The sequence below is a fragment of the Mus musculus genome, chromosome 9 (assembly GCF_000001635.26).
Source record: "Mus musculus strain C57BL/6J chromosome 9, GRCm38.p6 C57BL/6J".
Taxonomy (NCBI): Eukaryota; Metazoa; Chordata; class Mammalia; order Rodentia; family Muridae; genus Mus; species Mus musculus.
In genome coordinates this window covers 8,840,831-8,859,743 of record NC_000075.6, presented here as the reverse complement: position 1 = coordinate 8,859,743, position 18,913 = coordinate 8,840,831, and positions in this window count along the sequence as shown.

The window sequence follows — 18,913 nt, the reverse complement described above, 5'->3', positions numbered from 1 at the left end:
AGGCTCCTGCCGGGGCCCGAGGCAAAAACCTCTTAGGCAGGACGGACCCCTGTGCTCTCACCAGGAAGGTGGCTGATTCTGTTTTATTATTTCTATTCAATTTAAAATGTAGACTTCTGATTTTGTACTATCTTATCAAATTCATAAGCAAAAGGACATTTGGGAAACATTGAAACACCAACAAGAAAATTACCTTGCAATCTTCCCTCAATTTACTCCCCTTAAAAATAGCATTAAGAGGTGGAAACTGATGAGTGGCTTTTCTTCAGACTGACACCCAATGGCTGGGGTTAGAGGAAACACTGAACAGCAACAACAGTACTCAGCTGCCCATATTTACAACAGTACAGTACAGGTTCCCAGCTCATCTGTGCTCTTAGAACTCAGTGAGTGACCCTGTACACGGTGCAGCACCCTGTATACCACGGTGTTTATCTCACCAGGAACTTACACAGTTGTGTATATGTAGTAGTTCATTTAAAATGTGTTATCAAGAAAAAACTAAATTCATTCCAAGAACTGAGTTTAAACAGAACTTAAAACACACTCTAAAATTACATGGCTACAGATATCATACTTTTCTTATAATTAGAATGTGAATTTGGAATGATTTGTAGCCATTTATTATGGAACAACTATTTTATTACTTTTTAAATACATTAACTCAAGTGTATGGGTATCTGGCACCCATGTATGTTTATGCACTGTATACATGCCAGATGCCTTTGGAAGCCAGAAGAGGATATAAAGTCCCCTGAAACTGGAGCTTGGAATGATTGTGAGTTGTCATATGAATAATACTCAAGGAAGAAACTCAGCCATCTGGAAAAGCAACCAGTGCTCTTAACCACCTTGTCATCTGCAGTCCTCAAAGATAGTGTTTTAAATAGATTTTTTTAAAGTAATGATAAGTTAATTGTTTCTCTTGCAGAATGGCATGTGTGTGTGTGTGTGTGTGTGTGTGTATGTGTGTGGAGAGGAAGAAAAGTAAAAGAAACATATGACAATCCATTCTTTAGAAATAGACTGATAAGACTGAAGTATGGTGTATATGAGGCATATGCATTCCCATGTGTGTACATATGTATGTGTCATAGAAGCATTTCATGCATACCCTATACACACGAGAGAGAAAAACACAAATACTTCAAAGCAACATAAATTATAAATCTTAGTTTTGTATTGACCAGCATTATCTATTGGAAGAATTTTTGAGGAAAGAAAAATAAATTCAAAAAAGTGAGTTTATCTTGTGCTCCTGGGAGCACCTCCTGAGTTGCTATAGTTAATGTATTTCCTCTTGAATGAGTAGCACAGCTTCCATCATTGATCCTTTTAGATCCTAGTATCTTAACTGTGCAGTGTGTGTGTGTGTGTGTGTGTGTGTGTGTGTGTGTGTGTGCACATGCACACACGCCCACACATGTGCATGCACATATGCACATGAGATTAAGTAGTTTATTACCTATATTCTAAGCCAATTCTTAGCCTCATATTTTGCCTAACTCCTAGTAAGTGTGCTGACTTGTGAGACAGATGTGGGTTCAGATTCTAAACCTAGTATTCATAAAGTGAAGCATCAGATGCCAGATAACGTCTCCATGACTCACCGTATCACTTGAGCATGTAGTAATGGCAGCAGTGGAGCACAGGAAACAGATGTGAAGCACATGAAAGCAGGGGCAGCCATGATGGAGCACACACTTGTAAGGCTTCCTTGGGGCTGAAAATGCTCACATGTAAATGGCCACGACTGCCTATGTACTCCTGTTAATTAATTATTAAACATTAAATCAGAGCAAATAGTTTTTATAACCTGAATTGCTTCCTACATGTGACATCAAACACATCTTCTTGGCAAATTTGCTATTCACTGTTTTAACATTGTTAGCTAGCTATGTGATAATTTCATGAAAAACTATAAAGACCTCAATGTAAGAGTGCTTTCAGAAGTCTAGTCTGCCTCAACTCTTTTTCACACGCATTTAAACCAATTGCATTGAGAATGTATTGCTACATCATTTAAAGAGTAATTCATTAAAAAGGACTTTGAAAAAGCCTTATCAGCCACTAACACCTGGCTTCCTAGCACACTGTTGTAGTTGGAATTCTGCTACTGCACACTATAAAAAGGCCTTGTAGATCGCACAAGTAACTTGATGAAAGAAACTGCAGTTTAAAAATATTTAACAAATATGCTTGATGTCTTTAAACTTTTACTTTTTGAGAAAATGCCTTTTCTAGGTCTTTTTCTTTTAGCCCATCATTCTAGTTAGGCTTCTTCAGATGACCAGCTCTGATAACTTATCTCTCCTTTCTTTCCCTCTCGATCTTGCTGTTTATATTGGTGAGGAAGATTAGACTTTGTGATAACTCTTTCTTTGCATCACTTATCTTTGACTTCCTAGTCAATTATTTATCTGGACACTTTCATTCTTCAGTTTCACATGTAGTTGTCCTTTGTTTCCAAGACAGAAATGCTATCCTCTCCACCCACATCCCTCCATTCCCCCTGCATCATTTTTCTGAGAGGTGCTCCTGATAATACTCCACTATTTGCCTTGAGTGCCAAAGCGAGTCCTCAGCACTGTGATGCCTGTAATGTTAGGACTCAGTGTGGAGGTTGGAGGACTAGAAGCTCACGGACTTCTAGGGCTATGTTCAAGGCCAGCTTGGACAACATGAAATCTTGTTTCAAGGGTGGGGGAGGGTAAGCTATTCCTTGAAATTATAAAAAGTAACACATTTAAAATATTACTCCAATGATCATTACAGAATGTAACCATTCAAACAAGGTCCTTATAGAATGAGAGCACTCCATCCAGGTGTTTATATTTTCTGCAAACTGTTTGGACCATTCTGTTTCTACAGTACGCAGCTGTGCTTCAGCATCTTCCCACACACTGGTTCCCCTCACCTTCATACCCTCTTCAACTACAGTGAAGAACAATTTGATGCCCTTGCTAGCTATGGTTTGGTACAATCTGTACGTCTTCCAAACTTTTATGTGTTAAAATATAGTACAAAGTATTAATTGATTCCAGACCACAGTCCATCATTGTGGAGAAGCTGAGGCAACAGGAACTTGAAAAATGCAATGTAATTCCATTACATCCTTCTTCAGAAAAGAAGAGCAGAATGCTCATGTGTCTATGCCAAGCTCAGTGTCACCCTTTTTATACAGTCTGTAATGCAAACTCAGGGAATGGTGCCACCCACTTTGGGCCTGGGTTTCTCCATAACAGTTACCACATTGAGGACAAATTCACATTGGCTAACTAGACAATCCCTCATTGAGACTCTTTTCTCAGACTAGTTCTATAGATTTATTTACATTCTTTATTCATGTATATATCTAAGTATAGCCATCTATGTGTAGGTACTCACAGAGACTAGATGAAGGTGTTAGGTTTCCTAGACCTGATGTTACAGATGGTATTGAGCAGCTCCACATGAGTTCTGGGATCCAGTCAGGCCCTCTAGAACAGGATATGCTATGAACTATTGAGTCATCTCTCCAGACAAAAATGATTCTAGATTGTGTTAAGCTGACAATTTAAACTCACAATAGAGCCTACCTTTTCATTCACTATGTTCTTATTTGCAACTACATAGAGACTACACAGAGGCTGATGCACCAAAAGGTCTTAGGCTGTCCCAGATCTCAGCAGTTCAAGTCCTATGGCTTCAACCACAAGGCATATGAATGAATATGAAGTTCCAGCTGATTCTATATTTCAGCTATGAAGCTGCTTTTAAATGACTGAGTGGGATAGAGATGAGGTTGTTTTTTTTTTCATTTGACCAGGACATTGGTTGTATTAATAACATAATTTTTTTCATTTATTTCATCCCTAAAAGGTAGCAATAAATTTGTCCTTCTTAGGAGATGTGTTTTGAGAGATTACTAATATGAAGAGGTCACCTTGGCATTTCCTGTTTAACATTTCTGGATAATTTCATGTCGTACTCAACTTTGTAACCTTTTATCCAATGGATAGAGCATGACAAACAACGACAACTCACAGGTACAATGTCACCCTCATAGAAGATATCAGTAAGTGTGCTTTGAATCTTTTCCAGTTTATTCCACTGCAGGTCATTACCTGCTTTCTTCAGAGTGGCTCTTTGAATTGTTGCTACTAAGATAAATTTACCAATTTTGCTCTTTTAATTGGGAGCTTAGTGGTTACAAGATAAACAACCGTACAGCTATGAGAAGCTTAGTGCCATAATTACATCATTGAAAGCTTTATCCCAGAAAGATGCAGTACTAACTGAAAAATGTAACAATTAACAGTGAGTCAAACATCCCTCTCTTCCTCCAACAGAAAGCAGGCCAAGTTTAAACCATGTTCAGTTTATCAGAATGAAAACACAAATGGGTTTAAAAGGACATCTGTTATGGTCATTTTACAAGTACACTGAGACATTTTGGAAAAATAGCATTAACTGCTCTAAAAACAAAAAGTAGCATAAAGTGAACAAGAGATGATCACAACACATAAAAAAAGAATGATATTGTTCCAATAAAAGATGAGTTGGTTACCCTGATAGCAATCATACCGTAACCACTGTACCTACCATAGCTGTCCGACCAATGTACTAAGGCTGTACCACTGCTATTCCACAGCTGTACCACGGCTGTCCAATGGCTGTACCACAGCTGTACCATGGCTGTCCAATGGCTGTACCACAGCTGTACCATGGCTGTCCAATGGCTGTACCACTGCTATATCATGGCTGTACTACAGCTGTGCCATGACTGTACCAATGGGCACATTTTGCTTGGCAGGTTGGTTCACAGCTTGCTAATTCCTGAGAATGCAGATATCAGAATCTGGAATAGTTTCATGATCATGAATTATCTGTCTCTCCTAAAACATTGAAGGACTACCCACTAAGGAGATGTCTGAAGTGTGAGCTAAGAAGCACATCCCCTACACCCAAGCAACTGAAGCAAAGATTTTTCCAATCAATTCAAATCAACTAGATCTTAAAACACTTCTGTGTTTTTCTATTATATTGCTGAGCTCAATAACAATCGAAGTCCAATTTGAGTTGAAGAGAGTGTTAAAGAATCAGATTATAGGATATGGAAGAAATGCAGTGTCCACAGAGACAGCAGCTGAGAAATCATTAGACACAAATGCACACACAAATTAATGAAAAACACTGAGCAGTGTTGTGAGGAAGAGACAATTCCACACTCTCCATTGAGGTTCAAAACAACATAAAGCCAGAGCAGCTCAGTGAGCAGCCAAAGACTGGGCAAGTCATCTCAGAGGCAACATCACAAGCAAATAGTAAAAGATCACTGAAGGAAAGGTGGGCGATCACAGACAGAAGGATGTCCAGCTATGCTGCCAAGTGTTCTGGTAAACATTAACATTATGAAATAATAACAGAGTACTTTCTCATTAATAACTAGAATAAAACGAAAAACAGCCATGTTAGCTGGGAGGAGAGCTGGACTGAAGTAATTTGAAAGAGTATCTAATACACATTCACTCATCCAGTGGACAGAACGTTTAGTTTACTTTAAAAACTTGGGCTGATACTCATTCTTTAGGGGTTTGGTGATGGGAGATTGTGTGTGCCTCAGTGAATGGACCCACACCCATGCACATATACTCATCTCTAACTTAGCAAATGATTTTATTTTAAAAGAACAGAGTTAGGAGGGGACTTATTAGGGAGGTTCTAGAGAAAAGAGGGTCAGTAAATGAGAGAGAATATGATCATATCTTCATGCATGTGTATGAAATTCTCAAAGAGTAAATTGAAAATGGAAAAAATAGAGCAGGACTCACTGAAGTGTAATTCATTTGTAAAAATAGATGGCAGTCAATATCTACAGTATAACTATTAAATGAGACCCTATGGGTCATGCTTTCATAGTTAGGAACTAAAAAATGTAACTAAAACCTCTAAGAGCTAATTAGCAAAGGAGTGACCTTCATTACTTTTGGCTTGCTCATAAAGCTTTTAAAATTAAACATTGTTTTATGAACTTTTAACATGCCATTTGCCAGTGTACTCATGTCTAAAATGTTTTAAAGTTTTTTGGCTTGATTCTATTTGCAACCTGTTGGTATTTTGGTATTCTATTTAACGATTTCAGTGTGTGATGTGTGCTCACATGTTCACATGCACCTATACATACACTTATATGAATTTACACATGTGTGGAGGAGATACATGTGTATACATGCACATGTGCATACACAGACCCACAGAAGATATGAAGTTACTGGCATACTTTTATTTTTATTTCCTAAGAAAACCAGAGCAGCTTCCAGATCTTTCACAGATGGCTCTGAAATGCCAGAAAAAGAAATTTGCTTAGGGTTTTGTCATGGCTACAGGTTGGCCAGCCTGAGAGCTTCTACATGTTGTTATAACTCTTCCTCCCACAGGTGCCAAAGAAGGGAACATTCGTCTTATTGTACTTCACATTCTGGGTGTCTAATAGGTGGGAGTGCAACAAGAGGAACCAGCAGGTTTTCCTTCTCCTGATCCTTCCCATATTCTCTTGGGTCTCCATATAGTCACTTCCAAACCTCTCTGTATTTAGTCTGCCTCCAGAACTTTTTAAAGTGGACACTAGTCATGTTTGACTACAGCACACTCATTAGCCATCAAATGATCCTATTTGTTTCTTAAAAGACTGCAAATTTAGCCATATTCTAGGTACCAGTGGTAAGATTTTATCACATTAATGTGGGGTAAATGACATGACTGTTTGTGAATGTTATGTGATTTTGAAGGTGAAGATAATCCTCAGTGAAAGGATGTTGCAATAGGCTCTAACATCAGACAAGTTTAAAGGTCATAATATGGGCTTGAAAAGATGGCTCAGTGGACAAAGATATTTGTTTGCCTGAGTTTAAAGACCTGTGTTCAAATTCCTAGAGCACAGGTAAAATGTGCATGTATAGTGTGAGCATCTGTACACCTCTGAATTATTCTGAGAGGAAGAAGGAGGAGCCTGGAGACTACGTGGGAGCTCAGAAGCTAGCAAGCTTAGAGTACACAACAGAAGAAAAAAGATATTCTGTTTCAAAAGAAGGGTAAGTCAATAACTGACACAAGAGGTTTTCTCTGAGTAGCTGTATATAAAATTAACTCAAACAAATCAGTGGTCATTCTCTACACAAAGGATAAACAGGCTGAGAAAGAATTTAGGGAAACAACAGCCTTCACAATAGTCACAAATAATATAAAATACCTTGGCGTGAATCTAACTAAGGAAGTGAAAGATCTGTATGAGAAGAACTTCAAGTCTCTGAAGAAAGAAATCGAAGCAGATCTCAGAAGATGGAACGATCTCCCATGCTCATGGATTGGCAGGATTAATATAGTAAAAATGGCTATCTTACCAGAAAGCAATCAACAGATTCAATGCAATCCCCATCAAAATTCCAACTCAATTTTTCACAGAGTTAGAAAGAGCAATTTGCAAATTCATCTGGAATAACAAAAAACCTAGGATAGCAAAAGCTATTTTCAATAATAAAACAACCTCTGGTAGAATCACCATCCCTGACCTCAAGCAATTGTGATAAAAACTGCATGGTACTGGCACAGTGACAGAGAGGTAGATCAATGGAATAGAATTGAAGACCCAGAAATGAACCCATACACAAAGGTGCTAAAACCATCCAGTGGAAAATAGACAGCATTTTCAACAAATGGTGCTGGTTCAACTGGCAGTTAGCATGTAGAAGAATGTGAATTGATGCATTCTTATCTCCTTGTACAAAGATCAAGTCTAAGTAGATCAAGGACATAAAAAAAGAGAGTCTGAAACTTATAGAGGAGAAAGTGGGGAAGAGCCTCGAAGATATGGGCACAGGGGAAAAATTCCTGTACAGGACAAAATGGCTTGTATTGTAAGATCAAGAATCCACAAATGGGATCTTCTTTCTGAACCCAGCTGAGGCCACTAGGGGCTCCAGAGTACTCTCCACGCCAAAGGTACTCAAGATCAGCTCAGGATTAATGGTGAGTGAAAGGCAACATCAGCTCTAAAGAATAGCAGAGGGTCTTGTGCCAGCAGGAACAGGGGCAAAGGAACCCCGCCCAACCAGAGGCTGGGACCCATTCAGGTCGGGGCCAGCCCCACCATCTTCTGTATGAACCTGGCCGAGGGCATCTAGGGCACCAGAGGACTCTCCACGCTGCAGGATCCCTAGCACACCCAGGACCTTGAGATCACCTGAGAGCATGTGGGTGAAAGAAGCAACAGAGCTTCTAGGACAGGGTCCTGTTTGGCCTTCATCCTCAGCCAGGAGGCAGAGCTGAGACCCAGACCCCTGGGCACCTTCCTTGCCAGGGGAGAGTCGGAATACAGGGAGGTCTCTGACCCCAGGACTCAGGAGGTGGATCAGAGCTCCAGACTTCTGGACACCTGTCCTGAAAGAGTAGAGCTTGCCTGCAGAGAGTGTCCGACCACTGGAACTCAGGTGAGAGTTGGACTCCCAGGAGTGCTGACAGAGGCTAACAGAATGAAGGAGGATCAAGCTCCAGGCAGACACAGCTTGAAAATTAACAACAGAGATTACCAGATGAAGAAAAGCAAATGTAAGAATTTTACTAACAGAAATCAAGAACACTGGATATCATCAGAACCCAGTTCACCCAACACAGCAGGTCCTGGTTACCCCAACACATCTGAAAAGCAAGATGAGGATTTAAAATCATATATCATGAAGGTGGTAGAAGATTTTAAAAAGGGCATTAATAATCCATTTAAAGAAATACAGGAGAACACTGCTAAACAGGTAGAAGCCCTTAAAGAGGAAACACAAAAAACCCTCAAGGAATTAAAAAAGAACACTGCTAAACAATTAGAAGCCCTTAAAGAACTACAGGCAAACACTGATAAACAGGTAGAAGAAACACAAAAATCCCTAAAGAATTACAGGAAAACACAACCAAACAGGGGATGGATTTGAACAAAAAAAATATCCAAGATCTAAAAATGGAAGTAGAAACAATGAAGAAAACCCAAAGGGAGACAACTCTGGAGATAGAAACCCTAGGAAAGAAATCAGGAACCATAGATGTGAGCATCATCAACAGAATATAAGAGATGGATGAGAGAATCTCAGGTGCAGAAGATTCCATAGGGAACATGGACACAACAGTCAAAGAAAATGCAAAATGCAAAAAGATCCCAACTCAAAACATCCAGGAAATCCAGGACACAAGAAGACCAAACCTAAGGATAATAGGAGTAGATGAGAAGGAAGATTTTCACCTTAAAGGGCCAAAAAGTATCTTCAAAAGTTATAGAAGAAAACGTTCCATTCTTAAATAAAGAGATGCCCATGAACATACAAGAAGCCTAGAGAACTCCAAATAGACTGGACCAGAAAAGAAATTCCCCCCGACACATAATAATCAGAACAAGAAATGCACTAAATAAAGACAGAATATTAAAACAGTAAGGGAAAAGGGTCGAGTAACATATAAAGGCAGGCCTATTAGAATTACTCCAGACATCTTACTAGACACTATGAAAGCCAGAAGATCCTGGACAGATGTTATACAGACACTAAGAGAACACAAATACCAGCCCAGGCTACTATAACCAGCAAAACTCTCGATTATCATAGATGGAGAAACCAAAGTATTCCATGACAAAACCAAATTCACACAATATCTTTCCATGAATCCAGCCCTTCAAAGGATAATAAAGGGAAAACACCAACATGAAGAATAAAACTTCACCCTAGAAAAAGCAAGAAAGTAATCCTTCAACAAAGTGAAAAGAAGACCACTGCAAGGACAGAATCCCAACTATAACAACAAAAAATAACAGGAAGCAACAATTACTTTTATTTGATTTCTCTTAACATCAATGGACTCAATTCCCCAATAAAAAGACATAGATTATCAGACTGGCTACACAAACAGGACCCAACATTTTGCTGCTTACAAGAAATCCACCTCAGGGAAAAAGACAGACAGTACCTCAGAGTAAAAGGCTGGAAAACAATTTTCCAAGCAAATGGTCCAAAGAAACAAGCCGGAGTAGCCATTCTAATGTCGAATAAAATTTACTTCCAACCCAAAGTTATCAAAAAAGATAAGGAAGGGCACTTCATACTCATCAAGGTCAAATCTACCAAGATAAACCCTCAATTCTAAACATCTATGCTCCACATGCAAGGGCAGCCACATTCATTAAAGAAACTATAATAAAGCTCAAAGCACATATCTCACCTCACACAATAATAGTGGGAGACTTCAACACTCTACTCTCATCAATGGACAGATTCTGGAAACTGAAGCTAAACAGAGACACATGGACACTAACAGAAGTTATGAAACAAATGGATTTAACATATCTACAGAACATTTTATCCTAAAACAAAAGGATATATTTTCTTCTCAGCACCTCGTGGTACCTACTCCAAAATTGACCATATAATTGGTCACAAAACAGACCTCAACAATTACAAAAATATTGAAATTATCCCATGCATCCTTTCAGATCACCACAGACTAAGGCTGATCTTCAGCATAAATAATAGAGCACCAACATTCACATGGAAATTAAACAACACTCTACTCAATGATACCTTGGTCAAGGAAGAAAGAAAGAAAGAAAGAAGGAAAGAAAGAAAGAAAGAAAGAAAGAAAGAAAGAAAGGAAGGAAGGAAGGAAGGAAGGAAGGAAGGAAGGAAGGAAGGAAGGAAGGAAAGAAGGAAAGAAAGAAGGAAAGAAAGAAAGAAAGAAAGGAAGAAAGAAGAAAAGAAAGAGAAATTAAAGACCTTTTAGAGTTTAATGAAAATGAAGCCACAACATACCCAAACTTATGGGACACAATGAAAGCAGTCCTAAGAGGAAAACTCATAGCCCTGAATGCCTCCAAAAAGAAACTAGACAAGGCATACACTAGCAGTCTGGCAGGACACCTAGAAGCTCTAGAACAAAGGAAGCAAATTCACCAAAGAGGAGTAGACAACAGAAAATAATCAAGCTCAGGGCTCAAATCAACCAAGTGTACACAAAAAGAACTATTCAAAGAATCAACCAAACCAGGAGCTGGTTCTTTGAGAAAATCAACAAGATAGATAAATCCTTAGCCAGACTAACTAGATGGCACAGGGACAGTATCCTAAAAAACAAAATCAGAAATGAAAAAGGAGACATAACAACAGATCCTGAGGAAATCTGAAACATCATCAGATCCTACTAAAAAGGGCTATACTAAAAAAAACTGGAAAACCTGGATGAAATGGACAACTTCCTAGACAGATACCAGGTACCAAAGTTAAATCAGGATCAGATTAACGATCTAAACAGTCCCATTTCCCCTAAAGAAATAGAAGCAGTCATTAACCATCTCCCAACCAGAAAAAGCCCAGGACCAGATGGATTTAGTGCAGAGTTCTATCAGACCTTCAAAGAAGACCTAATTTCAACTCTCGTCAAAATATTCCACAAAATAGAAACAGAAGGTACTCTACCCAATTCATTCAATGAAGCAATAATTATTCTGATACCTATACCACACAAAGATCCAACAAAAAAGAGAACTTCAGACCAAATTCCTTAGGAATATCAATGCAAAAATACTCAATAAAATTCTCGTAAACTGAATCCAAGAACACATCAAAACAATCATCCATCATTACCAAGTAGGCTTCATCCCAGGGATGCGGGGATGGTTTAATATCCGGAAAGCCATCAACACAATCCACTATATAAACAAACTCAAAGACAAAAAATCACATGATCATCTCATTAAATGCTGACAAAGCATTTGACAAAATCTAACACCTATTTATGATAAAAGTCATAGAAAGATCAGAAATTCAAGACCCATACCTAAACATAATAAAAGTAATCTCCAGCAAACCAGTAGCCAACATCGAACGAAATGGATAGAAACTTGAAGGAATCCCACTAAAATCAGGGAATAGAAAAGGCTGTCCACTTCCTCTCTACCTATTCAATATAGTACTTGAAGTCTTAGTCAGAGAAATTCGAGAACAAAAGGAGATCAAGGGGATTCAAATTGGAAAGGAAGAAGTGAAAATATCACTTTTTGCAGATGATATAATAGTATATATAAATGACCCTAAAAATTCCACCAGAGAACTCCTAAACCTGATAAACAGCTGCAGTTCAGTAGCTGGATATAAAAATAACTCCAACAAATTAGTGGCCTTTCTCTACACAAAGGATAAATAGGCTGAGAAAGAAATTAAGGAAACAACACCTTTCACAATATCACAAAAATAAACATAAAATACCTGGTGTGACTCTACCTAAGATAGTGAAATATCTGTATGACAAACTTCAAGTCTCTGAAGAAAGAAATTGAAGAAGATCTCAGGAGATGGAAAGATCTCCCATGCTCATGGATTGGCACGATCAATATAGTAAAATTGGCTATCTTACAGAAAGCAATCTACAGATTCAATGTAATCCCCATTAAAATTCCAACTCAACTCTTCACTGAGTTAGAAAGGGCAACTTGCAAATTCATCTGAAATAACAAAAAACCTAGGATAGCAAAAACTATTATCAACATCTTTAATCAACAGGGAAATGCAACTCAAAACAACCCTGAGATTTCACCTTACACCAGTCAGAATGGCTAGGATAAAAATTCTGGTGACAGCAGATGCTGGCTAAGATGTTGAGAAAGAGGAACACTCCTCCATTGCTGGTGGGATTGCAAGCTTGTACAACCACTCTGGAAATCAGTCTGGCAGACTCGAAAACTGGACATAGTACTACTGGAAGAGCCAGCAATACCTCTCCTGGGCATATACCCAGAAGATGTTCCAACTGGTAATAAAGACACATGCTCCACTATGTTCATAGCAGCCCTATTTATAATAGCCAGAAGCTGGAAAGAACCCATGTGTTCCTCAACAGAGGAATGGATACACAAAATGTGGTACATTTACACAATGGAGTACTACTCAGCTATTAAAAACAATAAATTTATGAAATTCTTAGGCAAATGGATGTATCAGAAGGATATCAACCTGTGTGAGGTAACCGAATCACATAAGAAGTGACTTGATATGCACTCATTGATAAGGGATATTAGCCCAGAAAGGTAGTATTTGCAAAACACAAGAAAATCAAGAAGAAGGAAGACCAACGTGTAGATACTTCATTCTTCCCTAGAATAGGGAACGAAACACCCATGGAACGAGTTACAGAGACAAAGTTTGGAGCTAAGACGAAAAGATTGACCATCCAGAGACTGATAGACCCGGGGTCCATCCCATAATCAACCACTAAACACAGACACTAGTGCATATGCCAACAAGATTTTGCTGAAAGGACCCTGATATAGCTGTCTTTTGAGAGGCTATGCCAGTGGCTGGCAAAGTGGATGCTCACAGTCATCTATAGGAGGGAACACAGGGCCCCCAATGGAGGAGCCAGAGAAAGTACCCAAGGAGCTGAAGGGATCTGCAACCCTATAGGTGGAACAACAATATGAACTAATCAGTAACCCCAGAGCTCGTGTCTCTAGCTGCATATGTAGCAGAAGATGGCCTAGTCGGCCATCATTGGGAAGAGAGTCACCTTGGTCTTGCATACTGTATATGCCCCAGTACAGGGGAACATCAGGGCCAAGAAGTGGGAGTGAGTGGGTAGGTTAGCAGGGAGGGGGGAGGTTATAGGGGACTTTTGGGATAGCATTTGAAATGTAAATGAAGAAAATATCTGATTAAAAAAAAGAATCGAAAAATGGGACCTCATAAAATTGCAAAGCTTCTATAAGGCAAAGGACACTGTCAATAAGATAACATGGCAACCAACATACTGGGAAAAGATCTTTACCAATCTGATAGGGGGTTATATCCAATATATGTAAAGAACTCAAGAAGTTGGACTCCGGAAAAACAAATAACCCTATTTAAAAATGTTGTATAGAGCTAAACAACGAATTCTCAACTGAGGAATACCTAATGATTGAAAAGCACTTTAAAAAAATGTTCAATATCCTTAATCATCAGGAAAATGCAATTAAAACAACTCTGAGATTCCACCTCACACCATTCAGAATGGCTAAGATCAAAAACTCAGTTGACAGCAAATGGTGGCAAGGATGTGGAAAATGAGGAACACTCCTCCATTGCTGGTGGGATTGCAAGCTGGTACAAGCACTCTGGAAATCATTTTGGCAGTTCCTCAGATAACTGGACATGGTACTACTGGAAGATCCAGCAATACCACTCCTGGGCATATACCCAGAAGATGCTCCAACTTGTAGTAAGGACACATGCTCCACGATGTTCATAGCAGCCTTATTTATAATAGCCAGAAGCTGGAAACCCAGGTGTCCCTCAACAGAGGAACTGATACCGAAAATATGGTACATTTACACAATGGAGTACTACTCAGCTATTAAAAGCAATGAATTGATGAAATTCTTCAGCAAATGGATGGATCTGGAGGATTTCATTTTGAGTGGTAACCCAGTCACAAAAGAACACACATTGTATGTACTCACTGATAAGTGGATATTAGCCCAGAAGCTCAGAATACCCAAAATACAATTCACAAATGACATGAAACTCAAGAAGAAGGAAGAGCATAGTGTGGATACTTCTATCCATCTTAGAAGGGGTGAACAAAACACCCATGGAAGGAGTTACAGAGACAAAGTGTGGAGCTGAGACTGAAGAAATAGCCATCTAGAGACTGATGACCTAGGGATCTATCCCATTTACAATCACCAAACCCAGACACTGTTGTGGATGCCAACAACTGCTTTCTGACAGGAGCCTGATATAGCTGTCTCCTGAGAGGCTCTGCCAGTGCCTCGCAAATACAGAAGTGGATGCTCATAGCTAACCATTGGAAGGAGCACAGGGTCCCCAATGAAGGAGCTAGAGAAAGTATCCAAGGAGCTGAAGGTATTTGTAGATCCATAGGAGTAACAACAGTATGAACTAACCAGTACCCCCAGAGCTCCCTGGAACCAAACCAGCAATCAAAGAAAACACATGGTGGGACTCATGTCTCTAGGTGCATATGTAACAGAGGATGCTCTAGTTGGTCATGAATGGGAGAAGAGGCCCTTGGTTCTGTGAAGGTTCTATGTCCCAGTATAGAGAAATACCAGGGCTAGGAAGTGGGAGTGTGTGGGTTGGGGAGCAGGGGGAAGTGGGAGGGAATACGGGATTTTTGGATGGGAATCTAGGAAAGGGGAAAACATTTGAAATGTAAATAAAGAAAATATCTAAGCAAAAAAAAAAAAAGGAAAAAATGTTTTCCTCTGACCTATATACACACTCGCACATTTCTGTTAGTGAATGTACATGAGCCTATGCACACACACATTGCACACCAAAATTGTTAAATAGAATACCAAAATACTTACCAACTGTCAATTGTATGGAGCTAAAAAATAAAATAAAGAAATAAGAAAAAAACTATACCTGATCTGATATTGGGTAAGGGAAAATTTCTAAAGCAGTAAGAGCTAGCAGAAAGATTGGACTGAGTATAGGATTTTCAATAAAGGAACTAGAGGAAGAACCCCAAGAGCTGAAGAGGTTTGTAGCTCCATAGGAGGAACAACAATATGAACTAACCAGTACCCTCAGAGCTCCCAGGGACTAAACCACCAACCAAAGAGCACACATGGTGGGACTCATGGCTCCAGCTGCATATGCAGCAGAGGATGGCCTAGTGGGACATCAATGAGGTGAGAGACCCTTTATCCTATGAAGGTTGTATGCCCCAGTGTGGTGGAATGACATGGCCAAGAAGCAGGAGTGGGTAGGTTGGTGAACAGGGGGAGGGAGACAGGGAGAGGGGGAGGGTATTTTTCAGAAGGTAAACCAAGAAATGGTATAACATTTGAAATGTAAATAAAGAAAATATCCAATAGAAATAAATTAATAATAATAATAATAAAGAATGGAAACAGGCAACCCCAGGAAATAGGAGGTTGGGGGACCCTCCAGAATGCACCAGAGACCTGAAACTAAGAGACTCTCAGGAATCAAAGGGAGGAACCATACATTAAGTGTCTGACAGTAGGGAGAGGGAACTTATAGAGCCCACCTCTAGCAAGAAGACAGGGCATCAAGTGAGGGATAGGGTTGCCATCCCATAGTCACATCTCCTACCCTTAATTGTTCCTGTCTGAAAGAATTACAGGGGTGTAAATGGAAGGAGGCTGAGGAAAAGAAGGTCCAGCAACAGGCCCAAAGTGGGATCCAGCTCGAGGGAAGGTCCCAAGGCCTGACACTATTAATCAGGTTATGGAGCATTCACACAAAGGAATCTATCTTGACTGCCCTCCAAAAGACCCAACAAGCAGCTGAAAGACTCAGATGCAGATATTTGCACGCAACCAATGAACAGAAGCAGCTCACCCCTGTATTGAATTAGGGAAGACTGAAAGAAGCTGAGGAGGAGGGCGATCCTGAATAAGGACCAGCAGTCTCAATTAATCTGGACCCCTGAGATCTCTCAAACACTGGACCACCAGACAGGCAGCATACACCGGCTGATATGACACCTCCAACACACATACAATAGAGGACTTCTGGGTCTGTGTTCACTCAGAAATGATGCACCTAACTCTCAAGAGACTGGAGACCACAGGGAGTTTAGAAGTCAGGTATGATGGGGGTGGGTACATTCAGGTGGAGACAGTGGCGTTGGGGAGTAGGTGTGGGATGTGGAGCATTCAGAGAGTGGATGGGGGAGCATGGAATGGAATATGGAATGTATTCTAAATTTTATAAAAATTTTTAAAAATCACAAAAAACAAAACAAAAAAACGAACAGACAAAAATATTTTGGATATTAATACATTAGCAGATGGAATCACAGTGCCAGGGATATCTTAAAAGTTCATAAAGTAGTGTTAACTTTTTAGCAATCCAGAATTAATTTTAATTAGCTTCTATAGATTTTAGTTAAACTCTTCAGTTCCTATCAATGGATGATATGGATCAATACCATAGGGCATTATTTAATATTTTTATTAATTGATTTATTCACTTTACATCCCAATATCAGCCTCCTCCACTACAAGTTGCCCCCTTTCACAACTTTACTCCTCATTCCTTCTTCCCATTCTCCTCTGAGAAGAGGGATCCCCCTGGGGGATCCCTTTGCCCTTGCACATCGAGGCACTGCAGGGCTAGGCACATTCGCTCACTGAGGCTATACAAGCCAGCCCAGTTAGGAGAATGCAATCCACAGGCAGACAACAAATTCAAGCACAGCCCCTGCTCCAGTTGTTGGAGGACCTGCACGAAGACAAGGCTGCACATCTGCTACATATGTGTGGAGGTCTAGGTTAGGTTAATGTTCACTCTTTGGTTGGTGGTCCCATCTGGTGGAGTCTCCATAGGTGCAGGTTGGTTGACGCTGTTGCTCTTCCTGTGGAATCCCTATCCTCGGGTACCTTAATTTTTCCCCTCAACTCTTCCACAAGCCTCCCCTAGCACCATCTAATGTCAGCTGTAGCTCTCTGCACCCGTTCTGTCAGTTCTTGGGTGGACAGGGGACAGGGGACAGTTATATTAGAATCCTGTCTGCAAGCATAACAGGGCATCATTAGTATTGTCAGGGATTAGTTCTTACCCATGGAATTGGCTCTCAATTTGGGGCCAAGAAGAAAGGAAGCATGGAAGACAGGAAAGAAGGGGAGAATAGAAGGAAAGAGGAAAAGAAAAGGGCTTATCTTGAAGAGGCTCAAAAGCATCAGTTCATCTTTGGGAGGTTATTTTAAAAAATATTGAATTTCTAGTTGGTTCCAATTGTAGAACTTTTTCTCAGAGGCCATCACTACTGTTCTGGTCTGTGTGGTTTAGACTTACTATGCCACTGTTTTTTTCTTCTTTCCTTTCCTTTTTCCCTTTCCTGTCTTCCACTCTTCCTTCCTTCCTTCCTTCCTTCCTTCCTTCCTTCCTTCCTTCCTTCCTTCCTTCCTTCCTTCCTCCCGTTCTCCATCTCTTCCTTTTCCCCTTCCATCTTTCCTTCCTTCCCTTTCTATGCTCACTGGATTGCTTTGGTAGTCAGTGGTTGTCTCTACAATGTTCATAGAATTCTCTTCTTCAATGAACTTCAAATGAGAACCAACCTGGGTGAATGTGTAAACCACTGGCTATCACCAGTGTTCTTTGTGTGTTTCACACATATTCCTGAGGACCTGGTTTGGTGCTGGAGGCAGAGGCACAGAGAACAGAGCACCAATGCAATTTTATAAGATCACAATGCGTCGTTTGCATTTAGGAGTGTGATTTCTGCATACCACATAACAACTGTTCTTCCACACCAGTGGCTACCCAATGGGCCATGGTATCTCATGGGGCATCAGTGTTTCTCCTGAATGCTCTCAAGAGTAAAGCTAACACTGAGTAACACCGTCAATTAGCAGCCCAGAATAAGTGATCCTAGAATTTATTACTAGACGTGGCATATGCTGGAATCAAGATACATAACCCATATACACAGATAGATCTGGGATGACACATGAACCAGGGTCATGTTAGTGAAGCCAATAGTACTATATCCTAGATGCCAGTCATAAGTTTTGACTTAGGTCAGTAAATCTACACAGTCTCAGTAGGACTCATCAAATGCATTACTAGACACTATAGCCCGAAGTTAAAGCTATCCAACACAAAAAGATCCAGTTAAGAGAGCAACGACAGAGGTAGAGGACTTCTGACAAAACAGCTATGGGACACATATTATATCCATGCCACCAATGGTCATACTCCTTCTTTCTCTACCCTTGTAATAGTTCCAAGTCAATCACTTTTCCTGATCTTTGAAGCCATCCCCTGGCCTGTGTGAAACACACTCTAGTCTCTAAATAGGACTTATTATGTGAGTCTAAACATTTAAAAAACACCTTTGTTTGTGTGAAATTATATGACTTGGTATTAGAAGC